This window comes from Pristis pectinata, chromosome 12 (genome assembly GCF_009764475.1).
Source record: "Pristis pectinata isolate sPriPec2 chromosome 12, sPriPec2.1.pri, whole genome shotgun sequence".
NCBI classification, from domain to species: domain Eukaryota; kingdom Metazoa; phylum Chordata; class Chondrichthyes; order Rhinopristiformes; family Pristidae; genus Pristis; species Pristis pectinata.
The window spans coordinates 27,818,024-27,839,093 of record NC_067416.1 but is presented as its reverse complement, the minus strand read 5'-3'; the positions used below and the strand labels follow the sequence as shown (position 1 = coordinate 27,839,093).

At 40.1% G+C, this 21,070-nt stretch overlaps 1 protein-coding gene across 2 annotated transcripts in view; it reads right to left on the bottom strand.

Annotated features, from left to right (window-relative positions):
* LOC127577001 (inositol polyphosphate-5-phosphatase A) overlaps positions 1-21,070 on the bottom strand; it is a 426,171-nt gene that overhangs the window by 118,127 nt on the left and 286,974 nt on the right. The gene's annotated exons all lie outside the window — the stretch shown is intronic.

Sequence of the window (21,070 nt, the reverse complement as noted above, 5' to 3'; positions counted from 1 at the left end):
CAAAATTGGTTGCTTTCTATTGGTTGCTCAATATTTTGTTCTAGAAAACAGTTGCAAATCCATTTTGTGAAATCATCCTCCAAGGAAGCTTGATGGTTTGGTTTGAGTAGACTTTATAAGATTAAAGTTTCCTTTGGTACAACTGCATTATCATTGGCGGAATCACCTGATTTATGTGCTGTCTAACTCTATCTAAATATATTATATTTTCTGCTGCTTGTTCTCCTTTGCCCACCCATACTGACTGGGCTAAGATCCTTTCTTATAACTGCTTTAACCTCATCTGTCACGCTCAGTGTTGCAATAACTCTTCATCTGTCTTGACCATATTTTTGAGAAGTCCGCCACTCTGGAAAATGTATTACTACTCCTACTTGGGTTTTTACTTTGTTCCCAAATTTGGACAGTTTGCAACCACCTCTTAGTAAGAGCTAATGGACCAAACTCCTTTATATCGACTTGTGTCATTATTCCATTTACTTTATTATGAATGTGCATTCTTATACTGCACCTTGAATGTTAACCTTTTAATATTTTTCCAGCATGTTGTCTCAGTTGCTAATGTCCTATTACAATTGATAATTTCACTGTACTGATGCAAGCGGCTTCATTTCACTCAAGTTGCTACTCTGCACTCTTGGAGATTTACCTTTAATTAGATGTGAAGTGAAACAAGGTCAAAGCTACCACTCTAGTTATTCCACCTATCAGGACGTTGATCCCGACTGGGTCAGGTGGAATCCATATGATGCAGCAACCTCTTGCCTTAATTTTCTGATGCTGGTGCTCCTTCAAATGAAACTTCCATCTCCCGCACTAATCTTACAGTCATATAGCTAAACCTCTATTCTGCCTGTCTTTATACAATTTGTACATTATTCAATAAGCAATCCTCATAGGATGAGGCTGAAAGAAGGCTACAAATCTAAGTTGATCTGATGTCATACATGTCCATTTAATACAGGGTAGTCACTAACAAGCCAAGTAGCTCATTGACTTACACAGCCAAATATTGCATGTCACAAGGAGTAATGGCAACTGTAACAATTCCATTTGTATACCTCCAGTAATATAGTAAAACAATACCATGGCACTTCACAGACTGTTGTTACACTAGAGTCCACGGCAAGCCACAGAAGATGATATTAGGACAGACGACCAAAAGCTTGGTCAAAGAGATAGTGATAGGGAAGGAGGAAAAGGAAGTGAAGGAGAGTTTTAGGAAATCCAAGCTTTAGAGCCAAAGTTGACAATAGTGGGATGATTAAATTTGGGATGAAATGGCCACAAATAAAGGAAACTGTGTGGTATTTAGGTCATACTCCTCTTTGAACTTTAAATTCAATTCAACTGAAGAGACACTTAAGAATTGCAGGCAGTCCAGAGGTCCAGAGAGTCAATCGTAGGCAAATCATTAATGTCAAGGCTAAGATAGAATGGAGAAACTTGGGTTTTCCAAAGTAGCGATGAGACTGCAGATGTTGGAATCTGGAGTAAAAACCAAATTGCTGGAGGAACTCAGCAGGTCAAGCAGCATCCGTCCGGAGACCAGACCTGATGCAGCGCCTCAACCTGAAATATCGAAAATTCCTTTCCCTCCACAGATGCTGCTCTACCTGCTGAGTTCCTATAGCAGTTCGGTTTTGCCCTAGCAGGGAGCTGAGAGGATCTTATAGAAGATTATAAGATTACCAATGACATAGAAACTCTGAACCCAGAGTAATATTTCAGATTAGAGCACAGAAGTAAAACAAAGGGAAATGGATCACACTACTAACTAGTCATCTTTAAGCCTGATATTAAAAAATTCTTCAAGTAAGAGTGATCAACATTAGAAATAAACTTCCATAGAGAAAAGTAAAGAGAAAAAAGATGAAAAACACTCTGGTGCTGGAGGAACTCAGAAGGCCAGGCAGCATCCGTGGAGAACAGTAGGCAGTCAATATTTCGAGTCAGAAACATTGACTGCCTGCTTTTCTCCACAGATGCTGCCTGGCCTGCTGAGTTCCTCCAGCATCATAGTGTTTTTCGTCTAGATTCTAACATCTGAAGTCCTTTGTTTCTCTCGTGAAGAGAAAAAAACCCTGTAAACATTGAAGAAACAAAGAACATCCACAACTGAGGTCAAGGGAGATCAGATCACTTGACAGATTAATTCAAATAAATACTGTATGTTCTATTTACAGTTCTAACTCCAGCTCTTTGCTTATTCTTGCAGCAGCATTAAAAAAAGCACAAATATTACACTCTGTAATACTCTGACAACTGGATAAACCCTCTCCCGGATTTGCAGACTGTCAAAGCTATCGATGTTTATGAAAGGTATTAAGAATTAAATATCTTTTAAAATATGTGAATACTTTAATTGCTAAATGCAAAAATTAGTCTAAAACCTCCAGCAATGTCTTACTAAATCTCCTCTGCATTTCTCCAGTGTTATCATATCCTTCCTGTAATATGGTGACCAGAAATGGACACAGTGTTCTAGATGGAACTGAACTGATGTTTTATATAATTTTAATGTAATCTCCCAATAAAGGCAAGTATTTTGTAAACACTTTTAATGGTTCTATGTCCAAATAACTTTGTGAGCTAAAATTTGTTATAACCACTCACTTCATTCTTCATACAATAATCCTCAGTCTACATGAACAGCTGAAAACATGCTATTCACAAATAATAAAAAAAAGCAACTTGCATTCTTTTTCTCTTTCTTCCTTTCAGCTCTCCAGTCTTCACTCAAATCAATTAACTCACAGACACTGCACCAGAGTAAATGCTGGGTATCTCAGCAATGTTCTGGTCTGTAGCTGGACTACACAGGAGTCCACTAATGGAGCACAGTTGAGAAATGAACAATGGAACTCAGTCAGTAAGGTTGGGCTTTCTTTGTTTGCGCAGGAGTTCCAAAGGATACTCTCACTTACTTTCAGAAGTACCAGAATCTTGGTGGATATCCTTTGGGAAATGGCTCATCTCTTCTCCCCAAAATTTCTCACCCCTAACTTGTGTTGAGTCTGTCATTATGATCACCACTTGCCTGGAAGAGTGCAGTTCCATCAACACAGGCAAGTCATGATCATGCTCCTTTTCTTACTCTGCAGTCTGGTCTATGGACATGCAGAGTAATATCATGTAGGATACCGCTGGCTCCATCATCCTACCTCCACTGAACCCTCCTGCACAACTTGCTACAGTTAGTCATCTGAATCGATATTTGAGGATATCAACTGTAGCAGGACATCAATAGGATTATGGAAGCATTTTAGTTACATTATTTGCTTAGTAATCACAAGATCACAAGACAAGGGAGCAGAAGTAGGCCATTAGGCCCATCGAGTCTGCTCTGTGAGCTAAGGAAAAGAAAAAAGAAAAAGAGAAAAGAAAGGGAAAAAGAAAAAGAGAAAAGAAATGAGAAATGGAAAAAAAACTATTCCTTTCTTGCCCCAATTTACAGCCTTATCCCCATACCCCTTGATACCTTGATTAATTACATACCTATCTATCTCCTCCTTAAGCACCTCCAATGATCGGGCCTCCACTGCTGTACATGGCAAAGAATTCCATAATTTCACTACCCTCTGGCTAAAGAAATTTCTCCTCATCTCTGTTTTAAACCTGTATCCTCTAATTCTAAGACTGTGCCCTCTAGTCCTGGACTCACCCACCAAGGGAAACAGCTTAGTCACATCTACTCTGTCCAGTCCTTTCAACATTCTAAATGTTTCTATGAGGTCTCCTCTCATTCTTCTGTACTCCAATGAATACAGTCCAAGAGCCGACAAACGCTCATCATATGTAAGCCCTTTCATTCCAGGAATCATCCTCGTAAATCTCCTCTGAACCCTTTCCAACATCAGCACATCCTGAGGCCTAAACTCAGCGGAAGGAACATGTTAAAATCCTTTCTTAGCAGCTGGGAAATTTAAATACATTTAATTAAGTAAACTAAAAGCCACAATAAATAATGGTTGCCATGAAACTAAGGCACTTGGATAAAAGTCCGTCATTAGGAGAAACAAATCGATCACTCTTAACCAATCTGGATGAAATGTGAATCCAAATCCATAGCAGAGTGCTTGATTCTCAGTTACCCTCTAACATGCCTCAGTAAGCCACCTAGTTCAAAGGCAATTGGGGATTGGCATAAATGCTGGACTTCGTGAATGAATAAAGGAAATGAGATTGACTGAAAGTTTACATTGCTTAAGATCTTCACTTTCTGCCAAAACATAATTGATTTTAAGAAGTGCCTAAATAGAATGAAATGGGATGGATCAGATACCATGTTTATTAGAGGGCCATTGTTTTTACTTTTCTCATGTACAGTGACCAGTGGGAAAGTAATGGTGCTCACCATAAGTCTGCAACTGTATTGATTCCTCTTCAATTTATAAGCATAGTCAAGATTTGTTACAAAAGAGAAATTGACTTTTATTTAAGTAAAATAGAGTAACCACATTAAAGAAGGAGACAAGCACTTTTATAGATTGCCTTGTCTTTGCTGCTTCACACGCAGAGCCATATCCTAGATTTCTTTGCAACGATATAAATAGATGAACCTACTCGGGTAACCTCATAGATCTCTGCAATAGTATGTGCAATGAGGTCACATATCTTGTTTCAACTTTCCCTCAAAATGGTATTTTACTGTTTAAATGAAACAAAGTGACAACCTCTGTAAAAGCATATAGTCTGTTCAGTGGGCTGGCGCTTCACATCTACAGTCAGTGACTTGCGGCAACTGTAGCTGTTGTTTTAATTATCGTATTTTGCTTTGGAGATTGCTGACAACTTGGAGAACCTCGGGCTCCTCACATTAGAATAGTCTTCAATTTCAGGTGGTTCTTTCATACTGGTCTATGGGACTCTTCCACAGTAGAATGTCGAGGCTGCAATGGGATATCTGCAGTAGGATCATTGTCTTGTACCTACAGTCCGTTAGTCTCTTTGCAATACCAGCTCCGACTACTTCACCTCATGTATTCTAACAAAACTAAAAATTCAGATTTACCAAATTCCTTGGATTTTGTGAAAAGTCTTAACAGCTCTGACATCATTCTCCGATTTACCATATGATTGTGGGTACAAAGATGATGATATCACAAATCAAAAACTCCATGTCTTAGCAAACACTGCAAATTCTCTGGATGTAAACTGTGGTCTATTATTATTAATTAGATTTTCTGGTATTCCAAATGTAGTAATGATTATGTGAAGTTCTTTCAAAGTATCTGCTAATAGTGATTGAAGAAAGTCTAGCTGCTTCGAGAAAGTAATTGCAATAATCTCACCACAGCAAGAATGGCCATGTTACTCTCAGAGATCAGCATCAACCTTTGCCCAGAGTGGTGGTTAAGTGATGGTGGTTAAATGATGTTTCCTTACCTGGCAAACATCAGTGTACCAAATATCACACTTTGAAATATGTTATTTAAGTCCAATTGTAATTTTCAGCCAATTGAGATAATCTTGGATTCTATGAATACCACACACTATATACTGTATAATATCACATGTGCTGAATAACGTGGGTATTTTACATAAGACAGCTAGGACCACAAGCTATCATCTTTTGAATATTAGATTTCCTTGCACAGTTAGTTCATCTCAGATACCATAGTAAAGAAAAAGGTGTTCAGGCACCCCTGGTGTGGCTGTAGACTATACCTATTGATAACAACTCACAGCTAGATCTGCCTCTGAACTGCGTGGGTTTCCTCTGGGTGCTCTGGTTTCCTCCCACATTCCAAAGGCGTATGCGTTAGGAAGTTGTGGGCATGCTATGTTGGCACCAGAAGCGTGGTGACACTTGGGGGCTGCCCCCAGAACGCTCTATGTATTTCACTGTGTGTTTCGATGTACATGTGATTAATAGATAAATCTTATCTTATCATCTGCTGCCATAGGATTTAGCTGTTTCAAACTTATGTTTCCAACTGTAAGTATTTTGCAGTGATCAATATCATCTTGCTGATAAAATCATAGATACAATTATGTACGATTATGCTTGGCTCAATGTATATGCCAATACCATCTTATCCCCCTTTTAGTAAGGTACTTTTGAAGAAAAAATTTGTTATCACAGGAGCATTCACTGAAGTGTTGGGTACAGTATTTGGCAGTGGAAGAACAATTTTTCCAACAGTCAATGACCTATTCCAACATTCATCATGTCCCATGCATAGATATATAGTTTAAATTCATCACTGGCAAAAAAAACAATTGCAAGAGTTCCTTCTCAATTGGTGTGTATCTCATCTCTACCTCTATTAATGCTCTTGATGCCCATGTCACCATTGTCCATTCTGCATCATTGTTGCCATCTAAGAAGCTAGATAATATTTTTTCAGCACCAATTCTTGGAATTCTTCCCAGAGCCACTCTGCATCTTTCCTTGTTATATCTCTGAATGGCTTTGCCAAACATGATAGATGAGGGTGAAACCTGGATATTGAGCAAATCCCAACAAACAATGGATCTCTGTCACGTCTTTCAGTGTAGGCCTCTCCTGGACTGCTTTAACAAATGTCCAATAAGCACAACTTCTTGTCTCCAGAATTTCACTTTGCCTTTACTTTGCACTATTCCACGTTTACTGCACCTTTTATCATGCTCTTGAATTGCTTCTTCCAGCTCTTCTCTGATCTCCACAGCCACAGATTCACCAGCAATGACTTCAATTTGCTGAAGTCTTTCAACCACTTCATGCATTTCTTTTGGAAAACTTTTAAAATAGAATTGATGGAAAATGCTTCCAACAATACCTCCCAAAAAGGAACATGGAAAGTAGTTAATTATGACAAAATTTAATCTGAACTCACTTGCCAAAACCCATTTCAAACATCTTGAATCATAAGAACTTTAGCATCTTCCAGGTATGTGGTTATCATCTTGCATTATTGGCAGTGCTCTCGTTTAGTAGTTTTATTCAAATCTTTGGGATCTAAACATGTACATAGTGATCCATCTTTCTTCAATATTGCTATTATTGAATGAATCTAAGCAGTTATTGCAGTTGCAGGAATGAATTATCTTGTCTCACTGCTTCATCCTGTGTTTCTTTCAACTTGTGTCTTAAAGCCACAACTGCACTGGGAGATACAAGATGCACCAAATCCACTACTGTTTCATCAATCTTGATTTGGTACTCTGCCTTAAGTTGTCCAATTCCATTACTAAGGATAACTTTGCAATAAACACTCCTTAGTTACTGGCTAATAATCTTTTAATCCATATCTAATGCCCCCACCAGATGTCATTTTATTAAATGCATCATTATCATTATACTTGCTTATATTCATGTTCAAACATGCCTTTCCATTCAGAAGAGGTTTTATGATCACACTACTCATAAGCTGACAATCTAATTGATATTCAAATCACCACACTAATGCAACAGTGGTACCTGCCCCTTAACAGGAAGGCAAGCTCCACCATAAGCTACAATTGCAGATTTAAATGATTCCACCTTAGCAAGCTTAAAATTGTTGGTTGCTTCCACATAGAAGTGAAGCAGAATTACATTATATTCTGATTTTGCATCTATTAGAAATGTCAAGCAATTGCCTGAATCTCATCTAAGTGTAATATACTCATCAACACTCAAACAGTAAGTATTGACCTCATTGACGACAAAAATGCTTTAAACAAGCACTTTCTCCTTGTTCTGGCTCACTGTTTCCATGCAAATGATTATTTTCCAGGCAGACAGATTATTGGTCTTTCGGCACTTGTTACGTATTTTATCAAAACAGGGCAAAGTCTTCTCTTGTAAAATCTTTCCTCCCATAGTTTCAACACTCTTATGGTCATGGCCTTCCCTTAAACTCCACTTGCAGCTCTTCTCTGGTACCCACAGAGATGAGATTTCCTTAGTTTTATGTACTGCACTTATCCTGTTGACATATTAAATTAATCCTTCTTGCTCTTTGCCTCTAGTTTTCTCTCAGGTCAGGTGAGTTTCTCAAAGCAATATATCTTGCACAGTTAAGTCTCCAAGTCCAAACACAGGTCTGTCTCTGAGTAGTTCTTTCAGCATTATTGACTGTGTCATGCGGAATCAGACAGGCCCCTCAGCCCACTCAGTCTGTCTTGTCATTAAGAATCCATTTTGAAGTATTTATTTGAACAAATTACAATCTACATGCATAAAAGTAGAATGTTTTTTGGGGGAGTGAGGGGGGATGGAGAGCCAAAGAGATTCCTAAGCAGTACTTACTACTTTGTAAAGTTGTTCTCTTTTTGTATGACTTGAAAAACCTCACACTTGGATGTCCTGTCTGTCATTTCAGTCAATTGCCTCTTGTGATGCCATGTGGACTTGATATCACTTAGACTTCACTTTGACATTAAGCAATGAAATGTAGGATTTTCAGGATTCTTAACAGTGAGAGCAGTTTGTAAATACTTGAATTTCTCCTCTGTTTCAACAGATCTCCTTTATCTGGATGGAGAACATCACAGCTCACAGTGGAGAGCTGAATCCCTGAGAGCATCTTTGTGGTTTCTCTCATGTAAAACCTCTCCTGTTGAGAAATTCCAAAGTTGCTCCTTCTTCCACAATAGTGACAGATGCTGATAGTTTTAGCATTACTATAATTGCAAGAGCCAGGGCGATAAAATACTTTCTGCATATACTCTGTATTTTAATGCATTTCAGTATTTCTCACAAAGTTACCCAAATTTTCCAATTTCTTTCTCAGAAATTCTCCCCAAAATTGGATATTTCTTTTAAGCCCATCCCTGATGTTAATATCCAGGAGTTCCACTAACAGTATACATTAATGAATGATCTTCTAGTGATGTCATTCCTTTGGCCACCTCACCACAATTTAATCTCCATTGGAAATGAATCCCCAGCTGTTATATAGCAATATAAATATCAATGGGATATGTTTAATTGTCTCTTGATGAATCAAACGATAAGACTTTCTGAAAATATTTTTTAATTCATACAGTAGTATGTTAGTAAGTGGACAACAATACAGATAAATACCAAGATATTTTTGATTAATGTCTCATTAATCTTTTGTAAGCACAGGATGATACACTGGCTTTAGAGATATCATATGCAATGTCACATTTAAAGTAGGCCTCAAGCTAAAGAAAGCTCTTACTGACCTTTTAAACAATCTGTGTAAACAGCTTCAACATAAATACATCAGGTATATGGGGTAAAACCTCTATAGAACATCAACAAGGAGACAAAGGTTACAGAAGGCTAATGTCAAAATGCACTGTGAGTAATAACTAATGCTCACAAGTTTGATTGATAATGTTCCATGCAATGTCTCAATTCATCTTTTCTATCGCTTTGCTGAGAGAAGTCATATCAAATTAAGCAGCAACACAGCAGGATTGATTTCACTGAACAAAGTAAACAAGAGAAAGAGACAAAGGAGGAAGTGCCATTGACTCTGACAAGTGTTCATACCTATTATTAAGCAAAGGCATGAATGTGAGGGAGATCAGGGAGGTACCTCAAGAGAATAAAATGATTTAAATGCACAGCAAAGTCGCAAGGCTTGATTAGCAGTGGTTACATATTATAGTACACGTTTGAAAAAAAGCTCTAAATTCATGTGAGCAGGAGGAAACATTGCAATAGGGACGTCAGTTACAGAAGCAACACCTAGTGCACCAGTCACAGGTCTGGTAAACTAAGTAATTCAACCAAGCTCGGCTAACAGCAAGATGCACTGACAGCCCTTACACCAAGCTGAAGATGTCTCTCAGTTAAACAAAAATCCTCTGGAATTCTGTCACACTAATGCAGCAATGTGGAGCTGAAGACAGTTGGACCTTCAACACCCAGTAACTCCACTTGGCTGTGAGCACATTCCAATTCCTGTGGCTGGATCATATTTTTCATTTGAATCTATGACAAGGGCATTTCTGGCAGAACCAGCATTTAACGCTCGTCTGTGAACGGCCTCAGTAGATGGTCATCGGCTGTTACAGCTGCAGTCCATGTGATGAAAGTACTCCAACAATGTTCATGTGCTAGGGAGTTCCAGGATTCCCAATGATGAGGAAGTAACAGTGATATATTGTCAAGTCAGGATGAATGTAACTTGTTAGGGTGATGTTTCTCTGCACCTGCTACCCTTGTCTTTGCCAGTGGTAGAGGTCATGGGTTTGGGAGGAGATGTTGAAACAGCCTTGTCAGATTGTTTGGGTGCATATTTTAGATGATAAATACTGTAGTCACAGTTCAGTTATTCACCTCATTCAATTAAGTTCCTGGTCAATGGTGACCCTTAGGAATAGAATGAGAGGAGATGTAATGTTGGTAATGCCATGAAACATGAAGGGAAGTGACCTTGATTACCTTTTGTTGAAGAGGTCACTGGTTGGCATTTGTGTGCCATGTATGTAACTCAGAGTATATCAGCACACACCTGAATGTTGTCTGGGTCTTTTTCATGCAGACAGGGTGTTGTTATTCTCTGAGCAACTACAAACTGAACACTGCATAATCAATTATGAGTTTTTGATGGACGGAACATCATTGAGGAAACTGCGGAAGACAGTTGGACCTTCAACACCTAAGCAGCTCATGCAGTCATGTCCTGGCATTGAAATGATTGATCTTCAACAATCAGAGCTATTGGGACACCAGTCAGTGGAAGGGTTTCCTATTTGCTCCCATTGCCCAGATGTTATGAAGGCAATCTGATGCCACACTCAATTAAGTGTTACCTTGATGTCAAGGTGAAGGACTCCATGCCTCCATTAGCACAACAGTAATCACCCAGATCTTGGAAGCCCACTCCACTTTTCCAAAAGAGAGAGCCAGAGACCTAATCAAGCAAAGTAGCCCAATTTGAATTTTTTAAACTTCTTTTCAGATGTCAGAAATCCGTGGGGCGTGAAAGCCGAACTCCCTGGGATCAAGCACTAGCGCAGTGTCAAAGTTTACAATTGGCCCCAAGAAATGATTCTGTCAACACTGAACCTTACAAGGATCTATGTGGCAGAATTCCTGCAGAGACTCTGAATGGCAGATCCCAAATTGCCATAGGGACATAAAAGAGGGACTAGTGCAAGAAGTGGCACCTTCCTCATTCCATGTGATGCAAATTACCAATTTTTTTCCCTCTGAAAGTGTATAATGCTCTGCTTCTGGCAGGTTGCATGCCAGACTCCATGAGGAAAGGCATCATTACCCTCATCAACAAGTAGAAGGGGGAGAAGGAGGACATCAGGAATTGAAGACCCATTTCACTGTTGAATGTGGACTATAAGATCTTGCCCAATGCCATTGCAAACCAGGTCAAGTCTGCTCTGGGAAAGGTGATCCACCCAAACCAAACCTGTGCTGTACCTGGCAGGAAAATGTTTGACAGCCTTGTGCAGCTCAGGGATACCACTGCCCATGTGCAGTACAGAGGGGTGGATGCCTGCCTGGTCAGCTTGGACCAGGAGAAGGCCTTTGACAGGACGTCACAACCGTACATGGTGGACATGCTCTCCAAAATGAGTTTTGGGGAGGGAATCAGAAATTGGATCCAACTGCTCTACACAGACATCTGTAGTGCAGTCCAAATCAATGGGTGGGAGACAGACAGCTTCCCCATCAAGTCTGGAGTCGGGCAGGCTTGCCCACTCTCCTCTTTCTTGTTTGTGTGCTGCATAGAACCCTTTGCCGAATCCATCAGGAAGGACGAGAGCATAAGGGGGGTGACGTTGCCAGGCAGTGGAGACACCCAAGTCAAAACCTCTCTGTACATGGACGATGTCGCTGTCTTCTGCTGGGATCCACGGTCAGTTTGCAGGTTGATCAGCATCTGCGACCAGTCTGAGTTGACTTTGGAGGCCAGAGTCAACTGCAGGAAGAGCGAGGTCGTGCTGTTCAATAATTGGCCCAATCGATCAACATTTCCTTCACCGTCAGGTCTCACCAGCTGAAGGTGCTGAGGGTCTGGTTCAGAGGGGCTGAGGAGCATAACAAGGATTGGCTGGAGCAGATTGGGAAGGTCAAACAAAAATTGGGTCTGTGGAAATGGCATTTTCTGTCAATAACTGGGAAGAACTTGATTATCAGGTACAATACGTTCTCAGGGCTTCTGTACTTGGCGTAGGCATGGACTTTTCCCCACTGCTCTGCCTTGATAATCACCAGGGACATCTTCCAGTTTATCTGGGGGTTCCAAGATGGAGGGAGTCCAATGGGTCACAATGCACAAGTCCCCAGAGAATGGGGGCAAAAGTTTAGCCAATGACCACCTTCGTGCCTGGCTGTATCAGGTGGTGAGTGAATCCAAAATACGTGGGCACCAAGCGTCACTATGTACTGAGGTTCAACTTGTCCCTGGTGTTGTGGAAGATAGGCCTGGCCCCGTTACTGTGCAACGTCCCAGTCAGCTGGACATTGTCGCACTATCTGTCCTTTGCGGAAGAGTTCTTTCAAGTAAGCACCTTTGACCACAAGTTCATCCGACAGTGGTCAGCGCAGAATGTCCTGCAAATACTGCGGTACAGGGACTCTATGGATACGGTGGGGTGGTTCCCTGAGCAAACAGCCCAAACCACCTGGCAGAATGCCTCATTGCCAGATCTCACCAACAAGCACCAAGACCTCGCTTGGCTGGTAGTGAGAGGGGCCCTCCCTGTCAGAGCCTTCCTGTACAGACAATATATCACCCCCAATGTACACTGCCTTTGGGACCACTGAGATGGGGAAGAGACAGTCACCCACCTCTTTGCAGACTGTGGATTTGCTAAGAGGGTGGGGAGACCGATGCAAGGGTCCGTGTCCCAGTTCATCCTCAGTACACTGAGACAGACATCAAGTGCTGCTGAAAGGTCATCAACTCAGTGAAAGACGCCCTTTGGTCTGCCTGAAACTTGTTGGTCTTCCAGGACAGCGAAACGTCTGTCAGGGAATGCTGCCGACTGGCACATTCCAGGCTGCAGGAGTACGTGCTGAGGGACACACTGAAGCTCGGTGCAGCCAATGCTAAACCTCTGTGGGGAAGGACCACAATCAAGGCTCCTTCTGCTACCATACATGGAGGGGCTGAGTTGGCTGGAGAAGCCCCTCGAACAATGAAAAGGGTGTACTGTTTGATTGCTTGTTTTTTCTTTTAAAATAAGTTTATACTACTGAATATAGCAACCAAGAATGTAAGAGTTTTTCTGCACTGTTTCTTCCTTCACATATATTTTTATTATGAATAAAGTTTATTTTTGAAATATAAAAAAAGACATTGTTGATTTCTGACCTTCCAACTTGCCAATTTTAGAATACCAACTTGCGTCTTATTTTTCCTTTATTGCAGAAGGCTGTAGGCAAATCTCTAAGCTCTTTAAATCATAAAGCAATTCCACAGATAAAATTACTGAAATTTGTGTTGGTAAAATTGTTTAGGGGATGGATGCTTTCAATCATGAGGATCTCCAATATCATTCTGTGATGTATCAGGACATTTTTATTCAAGGATCGTTGATAATTGATTTGGGGAAAGGCACCAGAGCCCAACTGGCTTCCATCTGTACTGTGTCATTTGATGATAATCGGAAAATCATTGAAATTGTACCAGAAGTTAACCTTAAGTCATCTTAATGCTGCCGGGAATAAAACAGGAGTCATTCAACATCCAGCAGGCCAGATGAGAAAAATAAAAACGAACAAATTAGGTAAGCATTTACCCAGCAACATTGCTTAATTAATGCTCATTTCTAAATCTGATGATGCATTAAATTAATAGCATTAGATATATCAGGTGATGCTGATCACATCAGTGCATGTAATTAATAGCAGCCCATTCAAACAGCTACACAAATTGATTAGATATGTCCCAAAACTAAAAATGTCATGCAGAATGAAATCATGCCCCTTGTCTAGCCAAAGTTCAAGGTTTAAACATATAAACATTATATTATGGTTCTGTTGTCTAATCTGTAACTAAATGCCATATAAAGAGTAACATTCTAGCACAGATTTTAAATAGCACTTTTCTTTCCATAATTATCTTCACAGTTCTTCCTGCTTCAGTTTAATGCAAACAAAATAATAGTGAATACAGTTAGTGGTGACCCATCTCTGTGCTAACAACACCAGGGCAGATTGTGAGGATTAATGGACAATGATTCACGTCTGATTGGTGTGAGCACGAGGGAAGGCTGGCTGCTAAATTAATGTCAAGCTAAGTTATTTACCAACAGTGAACTTACCCAGACTCATTATTGTGATTACATTATGGCTCAAATGATAAATTTCATTTTTAAAATGTTCAAGATTTAAAAATAAACCCAAAGCATGTTTTTATCCGTGTGCAAATTATCATGTGAATTATTTACTGCTATTTACTAACAAAGCCCCTTTTAATCTTTCTCATATTTGTCATGTCATTGAGCACTCAACACAATTTTATGAATTGACTTGAATGGGTGCTTTCAACTGAGAATGGATGGCAATAATTAGTCTTCCTTTTTACTAGTTCCACTGGTAAGGGACCATCACCACTCAATGTTAAATGTGTCCTTTGTTTTCTCTTTTTTGCAAACTAATTTTAATTTAAATCACTCTGGGTATTAGTGGATTCATGCATTCACTACCCCACCCATTCCATTCTCAACCACACTGACATTATGAAATGCTCAGGGATTTCCTTTCCTCTAAAGTTAAATTCATTCATACAACTGTTTTTAAATCTCCTTTCCTGCCGATCCCCCTGTTCCCGATTGTGACTTGTACTGACTCAAACTCATTTACCTGAGCTCATTCATTGCTCCTTTGATTCCTTTCATGATTCAGCGAAAATTTATGACACAGGAAGCTATTCAGCCCATTTTGTCCATGCCAGTAAACAATGATTCCAACTCTGGTGTTGACCATTGAACACTGTACCTAGCCCACATGCTCCCTGATTATGTCAAAGGTGCTCTTTTCCCAGGTGCTATTTCATCGCCTATTAAACTATTGCTGTTATGCCCTTCTTGAAATGTAGCATTACATACATCAGTCCTTTCCAACTCATACCTCAGCTCTGCACTCCCATTTCTTCTGAAGCGTCTGAATTTGTTGCCTTGTCTAATGTCATGATTCCACTCTGCACGTCTGCGACAATGACATTTTGTCTTTCCGCATCCTCTCCAGAGGATCAAACAAAATTATTGCTCCTCTATCACTGTTCCTCCGTTACCCAGCCAACCTATTGCTCTGCCCCTATGCATGGCTGAAAAAACGCTGAAATCATAATATGCGATCTATAAATTTACTTAAAATAAAAACAAAAAATGCTGGAAAAGGCTCAGCGGGCCAGACAAAATCTGTGGGAAAAGGAAGCAAGTTAATGTTTCATGTCAGAGACCGTTCATCAGAACTCAAAAATGTAATTACTTTTGCTGCCAATTTCCACGGGACTCTCATCTTCATATGGCTGATCTCTGACTCTTCCCTTTCCTTTCCGGATCTCTTTACCTCCATCTTAGGAGATAAGTCATCCATTACAGTCCTACAGACTAGAGAAACAAACAACTGCAGATGCTGGAACCTAGATGAAAAACACAGTGATGCTGGACGAACTCAGCAGGCCAGGCAGCATCCATGGAGAACAGCAGGCAATCAACGTTTTGGGTCAGGGCCCTTCTTCGGGACTGAGGATAAGAAAAGGGGAAGCCCAATATATATAGGAGCGAAAAGCAGAGCACTGATAGGTGGACAAAAGCAGGGAGGTGGGTGGGCACAAGGTGGTGACAAGTAGATGCAGGTAAGAGACAGTGATAGGCAGGTGCGGGGGTTAGGGGAGAGTAGATCCACCGGAGGATGGGTCAAAGGTAAGGAGGAAAAAAGGGAGGGGTAGAAAAAAGAGAAATAGGCTGGAAAAGGGAAGCAAAGAAAAGGCATGATGGGGGGTGGGGGTGGGAGGTTGTGGGAATTACTTAAAGTGGGAGAATTCAATGCCGCTGCCTACAGACTTCCACAGCTATCTTGACAATGCTTCTTTCCATCCTACCTCCACCCTAACAAAAATCCAGTTCTGACAAAGCATATCTGACTTGAACCATTAACTCTGTTTCTTTTCCCACAGATGCTGCCTGACCTGCTGAGCATTTTGTGTTTTTATTTCAATTTGTAGCATCTGCAATTTTTTTGATTTTCATTTACTAAAAATTTATTTTGTTGAACCCATCTGAACCCAGCTAACACAGCAATGACCTTTCTTGCCTTCAGTGCAGTACCATCCCCAGAGTCTCCCAATTACCTGTGCCCACACCATTGTATCTTTCACCCCTAGTTATGAAAATTCACAATTTATGCAGCCGGCTTCTACATGCATGCTGATGGCATCCAGCTCTTACCTTCACCACCTATTGTCTCATAAGGCATTTCAGTGCTGACTGCATGTCCGCAATGGAGAGGTTTTAGCGTTTTGAGCATTTAACTACAGTTTACAGCACAGAACTTGGGAACTTTGTTCAGAAAGTTCATGTCAGCATTTAAACTTCCTCCTAGCATCTCACTCTTTCAACGTATTCTTCAGATTTTTTTCCATCCTGTACTTGTCCATCTTCCCCTTAAATGCTTCAAAACTAATCACCTCAACCACTCCATGTGATGATGACTTCTGAATTTCTGCAAGTAAGTATCTCTTGAATTCCTTAATGGATTATGTAGCAATTAAAAGGTGCTGAGTTTGCAAATACTTGTGGAATGGGTGTTATTTACACTTTGTTCATTCTGTTAGTTTTGGAGTGGCTCAACTTTCAATTATAACAGAGCAGGTAAAGGTATCTTATGGGTACGTTCCGCATAATAAGTGATCCAGTAATGAATGGCGCGAGTGAATGTTCCAGTTGAAATGCAGCCTGTTTGTGTTATCTGTTCAACAGAATAAATGAGTGTTTGATCCAAGACGCAGACATCAGTTTCTCGCAGTTTTAGTGACGAACCTGTTAACATTCTGTTGCTGGTCTTCCAAATGGATGCTGGGGTAGATGCTGATGGACACTGCACTCATTTTTGAAGAAACTATTTTCTACAGAGTAGATTTCCATCTTCACCTCCTGGATGATGATCTGGCCCATTGCACCCTCTGCCAATTTTCATCTCAGTGAAACCAATTTGATGAATTGGAGTTGGACAGCGGTGTAACAGGTGGTGCTGCCTCACATCTCCAGCAACCCGTGTCCAACCCTGGTCCCAATGTCGAGTGTGTGAAGTTTCCACGCTTTCCCTGTGATTACACAGATTTCTGTTGGGTTTCCTCCCATATCCCAAAGATGTGCTGGACGGTAAGTTAACTGTCCACTGTAAATTACCCCAAGTGTAGGAGAATCAGGATGGATCTGATGGGCACACTAGAAAGAATGGGTTACAGGATATGTGGGAGAATGGGATTGATGGGATTGCTCTGAGAGCGGACAGGCTCGATGACGGACAGGTTCAATGACGGACAGGCTCGATGAGACGAAGGGTATCCTTTCATGTCATGAGACAAGTAGGAAAAATATGAGAAAACAGCAGGAAGACAAGCGTCTGCACTCATAAAATAAATATTATTCCCATGGTGCACTCAGATTACATTCAAGATCATTACAGCACCAAACCCTTAGCCCTCACTACAATAGAAACTGACTTTGAAGCAAAATAAGACATCGTCTGCCAGGTACATCCTCCGCCAGTGAATCTCACTGCAGACTATTTCTGCATCAAGGCAAGCCCTGACATGGTGTTCAGCCCATACTTATAGAGCAACCACAACATCAGTATAAGTAAGCCACTGCATATCTACCTCATACACCCTTAGGTGACTCATTATTGGGACTATCTTTAGTTTCAGAAATAGCAAAAAAAATGTCAATGAAGCCAGATGCTAAAAATTAACCAAGTTTTTCAACTTTATGGCAAACATCGTTCTTCTATTTTCCTATATTACATTAGTGGCAACCCCTAAACACACTGGTTTTGAAATATTCTAGAACATCCCAAGATCCTGTTTAGCTCTGATGAAAGGTCACCAGCATGAAATGCTAACCCGGACTCTTTCTTCACAAATAAGCTAGACTGGTTGAGTATTTTCAGCATTTTTTATTTTTATTTCAAATTTCAGCATATATATTAATGATTATGAATGTAAATAATTATCTTGCATTGGTTGACTTTTCAACCAAGACCATTGCACCTAAAGCTATCTCTTGGATTGGACCCTAACATTTTTTGCTTAGTCTTGGTTCCCAAGAATTGCTCAAGTTGAAGCTGAGAACCCAATGCTACACTGTGATGTGGAAGGAAAGGTATAATCAGCCCTGCACCAAGCAGCAGGCCAGCAAGTTCTAATCCGAGGTCCACAATATCCATTGCTATTCTCCAACACTGATGTGTAAATTCCTCTGTGTAGTCAAGGCTCTCTTGGTAATGCAGCATAATAGGAAGCCAATGATAACTACCATAGACTACTGGAGAGGGGTGGAAAAGGCAATCACTGATCAATTAGATGGAGTGAGATATCCTGTTTTGAGAATATTGATACTCGAAATAGAAGAACGATGTTTGCCATAAGATTGAAAGACTTGGTTAATTTCTAGCATCTGGCTTTATTGACAGATTTTTCTTGCTATTTCTGAAACTAAAAATAGTCCCAATAATGAGTCACCTGAGGGTATATGAGGTAGATATGCAATGGCTTAATTATACAGATGTTGTGGTTACTCGATAACTGAACACCATGTCAGGATTTGCCCCGACACAGAAATAATCTGCAGTGAGATTCCCTGGTGGAGGATATCCCAGTCTCCTCACTGCCTCTTCTTCCAAGAAGAAAAGATTGAAATTCCCAATATGAAATACAGCATGCCCCATCCATGAAGGGATAAGTCACAGCTCCTCAGCAGAAAGGCTAATGATAACGCAGGTGGCAATAGCAGAAAAAATCAGCAATGCACAACAAAATCTGAAGTCTCCTTGGGTGAGCATTTTAAAAGGGAGGTAAGCATAAATAAGGATTGTAAATAAGGTGGAAATCATGACCATTAGGGTTCAGGTTATTATTTCCTCATTTACACACAAGTGTCCTTAAATGTCATCAGCCAACAGAGAGGGTGAAAAATCAGGCAGAAAACAAAAGTAGGCTGGAATAAATAGACTCCAAGGCCTACGTCATGCCCTTTCAACGAGCAGAATTGAACTGGATCCTGCCAGTCACCTGTAGTGATCACCCATTCGCACATATCTGGGCTAGATATGGAGAAATGATGCAACTAGCCCTTCATTTCCAGGAGGCGTACAGCATTAGACTTGAGATGACAGAGTTCTGTGGCCCTCTCCTCAAAATGGCTTTTTACAGGAGGAAAAGGAGGGAGTAAAGCATTTCCTACTGTCAAAGCTTGTGAGCTTTTTTAAAGTTTTTAATTCTCTCTGAAAGTAAAAGCTATTTAAGACCTTTTAAAATTGTGGTAGACAAAATCTATTAAAATTAATTAAAATGTAAATAAAAACTATTTAGAAATACATTAAAAGCAAATAAGTAATTAAACATATTAAAATAAATAAAACAAAAAGTACCTGTTTCTTTCAACCTTCAGGCCAGAAACCTATTCAATTGAGTAGGGTCTCTGATCCTACCCTACATCTGACTGTTGTTGGATTGGAGAGGCATATTCCTCGATTTGGCTGAAATCCACTGCTGGACTCCATGTGGAATCCGGTGATGGAGAAGAGAAGAGATAGACAGATATCCTGGCATCTGTCACTCAGCAAGTCCCAGACTAACAGCAGCTTCGTACAATCTGGGATGTAATTGACTGGGGACAATTGAACACCAGTAGCTTCCCATTGAAGCCAGCACAATTTGTCTTGGTAAATTGAGGCCACCCTACTCTCCAGAGGAGCTGACTGTAAATTAAATTATTAAAACAGCTGGACTGGAAGTCCACTCTGCTCAACCAAGCACTGACGTAGCAATGCAATAAGGATTGGAAGTTCACATCTCCTCAGCAGCAGCTTCCATGCTAGATTTATGGCATTGGCTCAGCAAAAATAAAATGTAAATGCTTCCCATAAATGAGGGAATAAGAAGAAAAAAAGAAGGTAATGTTTCTTCTGTGCTTCTTAGTGGTAGATCAGGAAGCTGATGCTCAAGAATAAAGCTCTTCTTCGTTTTAGCTGAAGAATGGTACACTTTGAGGGGAACTTTAAAGGGAAAAAAAATCTTTCCAAATCTAAACTTTGTGCTCATGGTTGAACTGACAAATGTGAGATCTAAAGAATCCTAGCACTGCCTTCTGGATCTCATGAAACCTTCAAAGGTGATGCAGAGAAATGTCCATATAAATGTTTTCTCAGTTCCTTCAGTAGCTTTCTTCGTAGTAATCCATCTTTATGATGACAATTACTGATGGGGTTGGGGAGGGGGTTCAGTATAATTTAGGGCTGGGATTACCAATCAATTTAGCAACAGCGAGTGTAAACCGGGCTTATATTAGTCTCCTTGAAACCTTTCATCAGGCTGCAGCATTAAATAAAAATGGAAGTTAAAAAACCCCACGTAGTCCACGCCAGTGTCCCTTCTTTGCACGGCAGATGGATTATATACAGGCTGTTTCCTTTATTAAAAGGTGACATAAATCACTATTGAAAAACTAGGGACCCCTACAAGGTTATCCCTGTACAGCTTTGTTCATGAAAGGTTCACATTGAAGCATTAGTGAAATTAATTCATCTTTCATAAGAGCTTTGAGCAGTATCTGTGATGTATGATAACAACCAATTTCTCACTACTGGCAAAAATTATTCAGGTCTGATAGACTACACAAATCTGTTCTTTTTAAATAGCCTAACATTATCTCAAGTGCTGGTCCCAAAGGCATCATTTGAGATTCATATACAGCCAAGAGGTATAATAAATCACCATGAAAAGTTTTGTTAGTTTTATATGCAGTGGATTGTAATTATTTTGGATTGCATTATACCTCAATCAATGTAATTACTTTTAGATCATCTTTAAGCGGCAGTAATAAAGAGAAAGAAATCAGTCTTAAACCAATTGAGAGGATTATTTGCATATCTGTCAGTTGTACAATGGAACAGGTTATTATTAAGATTAAAAGCGATGTTTTCTAT